Source organism: Triturus cristatus, chromosome 4_1 (assembly GCF_964204655.1).
Source record: "Triturus cristatus chromosome 4_1, aTriCri1.1, whole genome shotgun sequence".
Classification (NCBI taxonomy): domain Eukaryota; kingdom Metazoa; phylum Chordata; class Amphibia; order Caudata; family Salamandridae; genus Triturus; species Triturus cristatus.
This window is the reverse complement of record NC_140585.1, coordinates 1,015,283,235-1,015,291,848: the sequence shown is the minus strand read 5'-3', so window position 1 is coordinate 1,015,291,848 and position 8,614 is coordinate 1,015,283,235. Positions and strand designations below refer to the sequence as shown.

The 8,614-nt window shown below is 44.3% G+C and overlaps 1 long non-coding RNA gene across 1 annotated transcript in view; it reads left to right on the top strand.

The window, feature by feature from the left end:
- The first annotated feature begins 1,984 nt into the window (after positions 1-1,984).
- Positions 1,985-8,614, top strand: part of LOC146855986 (uncharacterized) — a 178,294-nt gene continuing 171,664 nt past the window's right edge. The window contains exon 1 of the long non-coding RNA XR_014981421.1: positions 1,985-2,096. This is a non-coding gene — a long non-coding RNA (uncharacterized LOC146855986). The remainder of the gene's footprint in view (positions 2,097-8,614) is intronic.

Below are 8,614 nucleotides of genomic sequence, written 5' to 3'. Positions count from 1 at the left end.
AAGAAGGATGCTGGTGAGGTATCCTTTGATTTATAAAGGGGAATCTGCAAACTTGGGAAGGATTGCCTCCATTAATTTAAAGTTTTTATTTACAACTTCACAACGTAAAATCTTGGAGTAACAGGCTTTGCAGAAAACTGCCTGCCTTTACAAACAACCCATTTTGTGGAGGAGAATCCTGTCACCCAAAAAGGGTTTGCCAGAACATTCTTCAGCAAAAATGTTTTTGGGTGGTAATGTTCACGTATGGGCAACGTTTTGCAAAATTGCCAAACTAAATATTTCAAAAAGTGCAAAGATTGTCAGCTTCACAAAACGAAAAAGGATGCATTTGGAAACTCATATTTCAAAATAATAAAGTCAGCAATTCTGGTGTAATAATGACATTCTTAGAAATATCTCCATAGTCATGGGGAAGTTGAAGTAAATTAGCTGAAATCCCGATTGAAATATGAAATTCTGTATATTCATATTTGACAAGATATTGCAACACACTATAGGCATTTTACTTTTCTTCTTGCAGAATTTAACTACCCATTATTGACAGGGGTATGCCCAGACTTGGGTCCCATGCTTACTTTAGCACTTCCGCCTGACAAGCCCCAATCAGTTCAAAACCAGTCTTGAGATGCTTGTGTTCTCATTCGGAGAGGACCTGGCCTGGCAGCTTGGGCTGGGCTGCTCCTATTGAGGCAGGGTCAAGACTGATTTGTATATACGCCTGGGTCCAAACTAAGGTGGCATGGTGGGCAAAAGAACAATGCGCTGGAATGCTACCTTGAGAGATTGCCAGTGGCTAGACTTAATGCAAGCATTCCTTCCATCACCTTTTGTGCCTTTGATTAAACTACCCACAACCATAAACAGTGTATAAGATTCCAGCACAAAAAGCAAGCTGAAACTATATAAAACAGTAAAGGACAGGGCCACACAATACACATAGTAGATAGCCTGTTGCTCTCTTAAAAACATGGTACAGCTGAGTGAGTTGTAATGATAAAGGGCTGTCCTTCATTAAGTCTCAAAGGGTCTGGTACAAGAGCTACGACCTATTGTATGAGTGAGTAGTGGTGTTACATAGAGTTGGACAAGTCTGAGCCTTACAAAAAGCTGAGGTTATCTAGGAATAATGAAGAGCTGAGGGAGCGGTGACCGTAGTGCACATTAAATTCATCCTGAATTCCTTTAGTCTTGGTTTACTACTTGACTCCTTCATGTTTTGAATTTTTTAAAAACTTTCTTGAATGTTTCAGTGGGTCTGCTGCTCAGCCCTGCCTCATAATTTGCCAACTCCATGGCCTTAGAAGAACAATACTTAAAAGGGAGGAGCAGGAAAAATGTGTAGACAGCATATGGATGGTGATTGAGACTTCTAATGAGAACAAGTAAGAGTTTGTTTAGGAAGTACAATACCGAAGGTAGGTAGGGCAGGGTGGCACCGATCTAACTAGTACCTGACAGATCTGCCAAGTGCCACGCATCAGGCGTTAGACTGACGCATTTCAGTGTGGTGGTCCTCATCATTGCACTGAAATGCGAAGTCACGCATATTAGCACCTGTGCTTGCCTGTCAAGGCACTGCCGCCAGCCGAAGCCCTGCTGTTATTATAATTGCCAGGAACAGCCGCAGGCAGCGTGCGATGCGCGCTGCTCAGCAGATATGGGCGGGCGGGCAGGGCTGAGCTTGCTTCCTACAATGTAACATAATAAACACTGGATTAATTCCCATTCTTGATTCAACCACCGCGGGGGTACGGAATATTTCACTGACCTCAAGTTAGTGCCTACCTCGGAGACATCAGCAAGAGGTCAGGAGTCAGACAGTTCTGTCAGGCTCACAGTTACGGGTCGTTAGTAGAGGGCTGCCCTCCTGTGGCGCGAATGCTCAGCAGTTCAGAATGGGCAGGCCGCTGTTGATTAGCTACTCGCAGCACTGTGGTTAATTAGAGTCCTCCTGCGGGCCGCGCGCAACTGATACGGAGCCGACCCAGCCAGCCCAGGCCCCACCCGAGAGAAACGAGCCCAGGTGACCGACGTGTACGCAGAAATGCAGCTGCTCTTGCTGTCCTGGCACCCACCGGCCGTTACAAATTCAAGTAAGTGTGTCTGCCTAGGCGGACAGACCGCGGTCTAAGTCATGCCAGGGGCATACATTAAAGCAATTCAGTAAGTTAAATTTAGCCGCAGGTCACGGGTGATTAAGTTCCAAATCATATGCTCGCAGTTTGCCTTGCCTTCCTCCAGTACGTGCCACGCCACACAGGACGTGGACACACGCACTCACAGGCACACAGACTTCACTCGACTTAGTTAAGACACTTCACATGCACAGACCGTGTGCTGCAACTAACAAAGAGCACAGTACTCTCCGTGCAGGGATCATCTGCAAAATGTGTTCGGTCGGAGCCCGCCAGTGCCTGTATTATTCACAGCTGCCCATGAAGGATAAAAGTAGCGGACGGTGTAGCATCTGTCTGTAAAGTCAGCACCAGCCACGTTGCACAGAGTGCAGCTTTTATTATTTTACACAAAATAACTGCACAGCGCAAATAGATTTTATTACAATGAAAACACACTTTATTTTTAATTTAATTTATTTAGAAGAACAACTACGTGTGCCAGACTCACTCCCCTGAGGCTTGTAGAATGGCCAGTGCAGTCTGCTGCCGCTTCAGCGAGTCCGAGTCAGCTGACCATTGTTGACTAATAATTTATTGTGATTAGGCAGCAGCTGAGGAGATCGTTCATGTTAGGGTTGCTTAAGCAGTACTATGGTCAAGTCCAATACAGCGTCCTGGCTTGCTGTAATATTTGCACCTCACTCTCCTGATTTCTGGTGCTTTGCAGCAGTTTTTGAAGATCTTTTTAGAGTTCATCATTGCTCAAATGGGTGTGATTACTGATATTTATGTGTCCCTTGTTTTTATTTCTTTATTTTGCTTGCGAGAAAATGTCACGCACAGTTGTTGAAATGTCACTCATAATTACACTAAAATTATGAAAATGTCACACATAATCTGAAACCTTGACAGCGACGACCCAATGACACTGAAGACATGGATACTGGGGATACGGTCTCCAGAGGGTGAGGTTTCAGAATGTTCACTTTAGTCCCTTGAGTCTTACTCTGAGTTACGTAGGGCCAAGTTGTGCACAAGCAATTCAGGAAGTTCAGGGGCTCCCTCAGCAGAGCTTCTGACAACGTATCTCCTGCAGCATAGTCGCGTCAGAGGATTACTGAGGCAGGAGAAACGCCTGTGAGCTCCAGTATCAGATGCTACAGCGGCCACAGAAAAGAGCCTCCCTCCCAAGACAGAGCTTGACGTGGTCTGCCTGTTGGTTACTCCGCTTCAGTGAGACGTTATGGGTAAGAACTTTCCACTTTGCTTATATAATAAGCTAGTAGCCACTCTTCGCGGTTTGAAAGCCATCTTATTTCAAGCGACACAATACAACTCATAGTAGTCTCAAAGTATTATTTTTCTCCCAAAGTTTTCTTAAAAGAAAATCTCAGTCAGGTGTTATGAATGTTAGGATTGAAAAGGCACTGGTGAAGTGTAGATTTCAAACGGCAGTCTGATCCACCGGTTCCTGTCATTTGACAACTTCCTTCTTTGGCCTGTAGCCACTCTACTTTTAAAAATTTGATGTTCGACTTATTGATAGTAGAAACAACAATAGCCCAGGTCATAGACCTAGAAAAAACCAATTAGGCAGTAATAGTGTCAGTACAGTTAATGAGGGAAGCAGTAAACGTGTTTGGATTTTGTAGTAGGTGGTTTCTTTATAAAGTAGTTCATCAGATTTTTTTAAGTGCAAGTCATTTTTTTAAAGTGCTGTATGGTTGTTGTAAGGAAATGCTTCGGTTTGTATGGACAACCCCAAGTTTTTTGACTGATGCTGCTCGTTTTTCGACTCTGAAAGTGCACTGAGGCCTGGTAGCCAGACCTAACTACCAGTGCCCTGACCCCCAGAGTGTATGTCGAATTGGCTATACCCAACTGGAAGTGGCTAACTTACCTGTAAGTCCCTAATGAATGGTACCCTGGTATCCAGGGCAAGTAAGTTAGACGGGTACCCAGGGCTTGCAGCACTAGTTGTGCCGCTCTGGGATTATCCTAAGTAAAATGGGTACCCCAGTCTATCACTGCAGACTGGTAGAGCAGTCGTGTACTTCTAGCCCAACTTTACCATTGAAAGCAATTGCAAAGCCACTACTTCCCCTGCACCTCTGTGTAAGTTAACCCTCTGGCAGGTCTACTGAGAGCTAAGGCAGGGTGCAACATATGACATGGGCAGGACAAGTATTTTACATGTCCTGACAGTAAACACACAAAGCCACAGTTTTTACTGTGGAAAGCCTTGGTCTCCCAATTCGTGAGTACAGGATTACGCGCTGACCCCTTAGCTGTGCTAACTCCTGAACGGTGCGTGCGACCAAAGTGGGATTTTTAAGGTATCAAACAACTTGTTACATTAAACCTGACTTTCATCTCATCATCAAGTCAAAATTAATGTAACTTGTTGCAGTGTGCAGCTTTTATACAGCTGTCACTTTGTTGCCTTTAAAACTCCTCTGCTTTCCTGGGCACACATGCAGCTTGTTCCACGAAACAGTTTTCTGCCCTCTTGGAGAAACATGCCAGTGACTCTCAGGAAGGAGACCAATGAGGGAGTGTGGGCCAAGGAGGTGTCAACTCCTCCTGCAGGAAGTCACTTAGATATTAGCCCAAAAAGGCACGCTTCAAAGGGAAAGCTGCCTTTCAAGGGCATATATGCCACACTAGGGAGGAAGGCTACCTCATGGTTTCGGCTGACAAGCTGTGACAGGGAGAGGGGGGAACCAGTTGCCAAACTGGTTTCCCTAGGGGCGTGAAGCCCTGAGGCAGCCACACCCCAGGGGTGGGCTCGGGAGGTCTGAACACCGAAAGAGGGGTCTCACCATCTTGGGAGTGGGCAGAATGGTGCATCCTGTGATAGCCAGATGCCACACTCTACAGCATGTGGTCACTAGGTGGGAGGGGACCTGGTAGCCCATTGGCTACTAACCGCATCCTGCTCTGAAGGCAATTTCTGAGCATAAGATGGGCACCCCTGGCACCCAAACTTCTGATTTCGATCTTCAAAGACTGCACCTGCAGGCTGGCAAAGTGAGGGGCTGTGTCTGCTGTGTCCTGTTCAAGGAATAGCTGTTCCAGAGCCCAGTCAAGCCAAGTTGACTGGCCTCTTGTTTGCAGCACCGGAACACAACAGCTGTAGAAGCCTGCTGGGGCAAGTTTGTAGCCCAAAAACGTCAAGTTACTAACACTGCCACCGTGCAGCATCAAGGGCCAAGACCCGATGCACAGATTTGCAACCAAGTTCTCTGAATCTAGGAGTGCTGTTGGAGAGTAGCTGGGTCCTTCAGATGATGAGTTATCAACCCAGAAAGGATTGGCCTATGACTACGATAACAGATGACTGGTAGTCCATTGGTGACTGGGCTTCAGCCAGACCAGAGAGGAATTTGTGGGTTGTCGACCCTGCAACCAGGACGCCTCACCATCTTTGTGGACCAAGGAATACCTGTAGGAAGACCCGCATCGCATACAGAGCATCCTTGGAGTGTTTTCAGCTTCCTTAATCCCTTGCATCAGGATCACTCCTTAGGAATCCATTGCAACGTGGATAATGTGCCCTGGATTGCTGGAGGACTGCTTCTTCTGGTAAGGTAACTTTTCTTGAGGATTTTGCTGGTCCCCTGACATGCTTCCTGCTGGAGTTGGTAACCCCAAAGTATCTCTAAGCAACCGCATTGACACTTACCCAAATTTACTTTGAAATGTTTCGACTGTGTGTGTCTGGCACCGCTCTGCGATGGTTTAAGTCTTTTCTGCAAGATCGTTCTTTTGAAGTACATACAGAACAGCATTGCTCACAGAGCTATTCACTATCTTATGGAGTACTGCAGGGTTCCATGCTCAGCCCAATGATGTTTAATGTCTTTGTACATCCTGTGGCTGATATTGTGGAGAGCTTCGGCCTGACTCTCTTCTCATACAGCAACAAAACCCATATATATCATAGTCTCTCTGGCAGCTGAGAAAAACAGGATTGCAAATGAAAATCTGCCTGTCAAGTGTTGACCTGGATGAATATCAACCACCTCAAATTGAATGGTGATAAGACCGAGATTCTGTTCGTGGGCAACCAGCCCCATCTTTGGAGGCCTCACCTGTGACTTAAGGCTCTGGGGGCATGCCCTCCAGCAGTGCCTGTTGTTAAGAATTTGGCCATCTGGTTAGATCACACGCTTTCAATGAACACCCAGAAAACCAAGGTAGCGGCTACCTGCTTTGGAATACTTATATGGTTGAGAAAGAATCTTAGTTTCCTTCCAACCTCAGCACAGAGAACGGTGAAACAGGCCTTGATACTCTCAATATTGGATTACTGCATGATTCTGTATCTGGGTGTTACTAAGGGTGCTTTTAAGCAACTGCAGTTAGGCCAAAATGCTGCCGCCAGGCGTCTTCTAAAGACTCCCAAACTCACTTCCACATCTAAGCTTTTGAACAAACTCCATTGGCTATCTGTTGGAAAAATGAAATAATTTCAAAGCACTATCCTAATTGTATAAAACATTGTCTAACATGGGCCCTCAGTATCTCAGACATCAAGTAGCACAATATAAACCAAGTCACTCCCTATGCTCTAGCAGTTCCAACTCTTCTGCAGTTCCTAGAGTAAGACAAGCCTGTCAAGGCGATTGTGCGTTCACCTATTTAGGGCCCAAGTTGTGGAACACCATTCCACTGTCACTCAGATCCTGTCAGTCTCTCTCTAGTTTTTGTAAACAACTTAAAACCTGGTTGATCTGAATAAATATGCCATTACTACTCTGATAAAGTACAGTTGGGGGGCCTAGCACCTGGAAATCTATCACGGGTAGTTGTGCGCTTTATAAAACCCTAATAATAGTAATTATAAAGTTTCCAATTCGTTGACTTTGCCAAGGTTTGTTTCCAGTTGAGTGAGATTGCTTTGATTTGATTATTGCTTGTAAAATCAATATCTCCAGAACCATCTAGTGGCTCTTTTATGCTTTAGTGTCTAAATTCTTATAAAAATACAGTCTATTTGATAAATTGGTGTCGGATTTCTTGAGTGTCGTGTCAATTTCTTCTTCAGTTTTCTTGGTGCTGCTTAAATGCTTCGTACTCGTTCCTCTGGGTAAGCCTTTCTGCTCAGTGCCACAGCTACCCAGGGTTGAGCAGAGGGTTTTTACCGATGGAACCTACGGGTTCTAAAGGGGTTGGTAAGTGCATTACACAGTAAGGTCTCACAATCGCATTATATAATGCACCCCATTTCCTCACAGTTGTCAAGTATTTCTAGGTTTTGTCATGGTTGAACTACATTTAAAAGTAGTCCTGGTAATATGTATCGTGCTAGAAGTAGTAGTGACTCGTGCTCCTTCTGTTGTTTTGGAGTGATTACATTTTTTTCGTTAAGTTATATCTGATTTTTAATCAGTAGTGATACCAATGTTCATACCCTTGACCCAAAATGCAGCTTTGTTAGCGCTTTCATTTGTCTCATTATTGTAGCAAGATGAACTGCTGGTAGATTTTCTGGTCGTTAAATATTATCAATGTGAATCAATAGTTTCTCATTTGCTGCCACTCCTTTTCCGCCAAGCCTTACAATGATCAATATTTCTTTGTCACGTTTCTCCTGTGATTAATTGTGTCCTGAAGCAATAACTGTCAACATATGATGCACGGTCATAACATAAATTAGGTGACAGCAATTCCTTAGGTCAACAGTGGAAAGGTTTATGCACCAATGGACTTTGAAAAATATATATCTTTACTGGTGCCTTCATGGTAACTTGTGATCATGAAGCATTGAATGTAGACCCAGAACATGGTGTGGAATAGGGCAACCAGAAGGGGTTTACCCCTATTAGGGAAAAAATGAGCTATTCAGTTGGAAGGTTTCCTACTAATCAGGCTCTATGGCATAGATTTTAGCTAGATGCAACCGGGCCTACTCAATGTCTAGAAGTGCGATGACCTAGTCAATGACATTGATGTTCTACTCTGAGTATACAGAATACATTTGACTGAGCTTTTATGTAATCTTATAGCTATCCTTTTCTTGCCCACCCACCCCGGAACATTGAGTCCTCTATGTGCCCCATTAGTGCCTCCTGAATTAAAGAGACATAATATTTGAGATTGCCGCATCAATCTGCAGTTAGAAAACATCACAGCTCTTGGGGTAGTTGTTTTCAATGCATGACCATAAGAGGCATATGGGAAGATTATGAAAACATTGCATGATGATGTAGCTGATATTTGACTTCATCCTACGCTCCCAGCTCCAGCTAGCATAGTTTTTTCATGTAAGTCGCAAAACTAGGGCATTTGATGGAGATATGCCACAAACGTTGTTTACAAAATGAAGAGTGAGAAATGCATCCACTCAAAACGTCTTCAAATACAGAAATATGCCTGAAGTAACTACAGAGCTCTGGCAAATAAGCCACACCTTTGACAATACTAAAGTATACATGGCAAAAGTTGCATTTAGTAAATGTAACATCACATCACAATATAATACATTTACC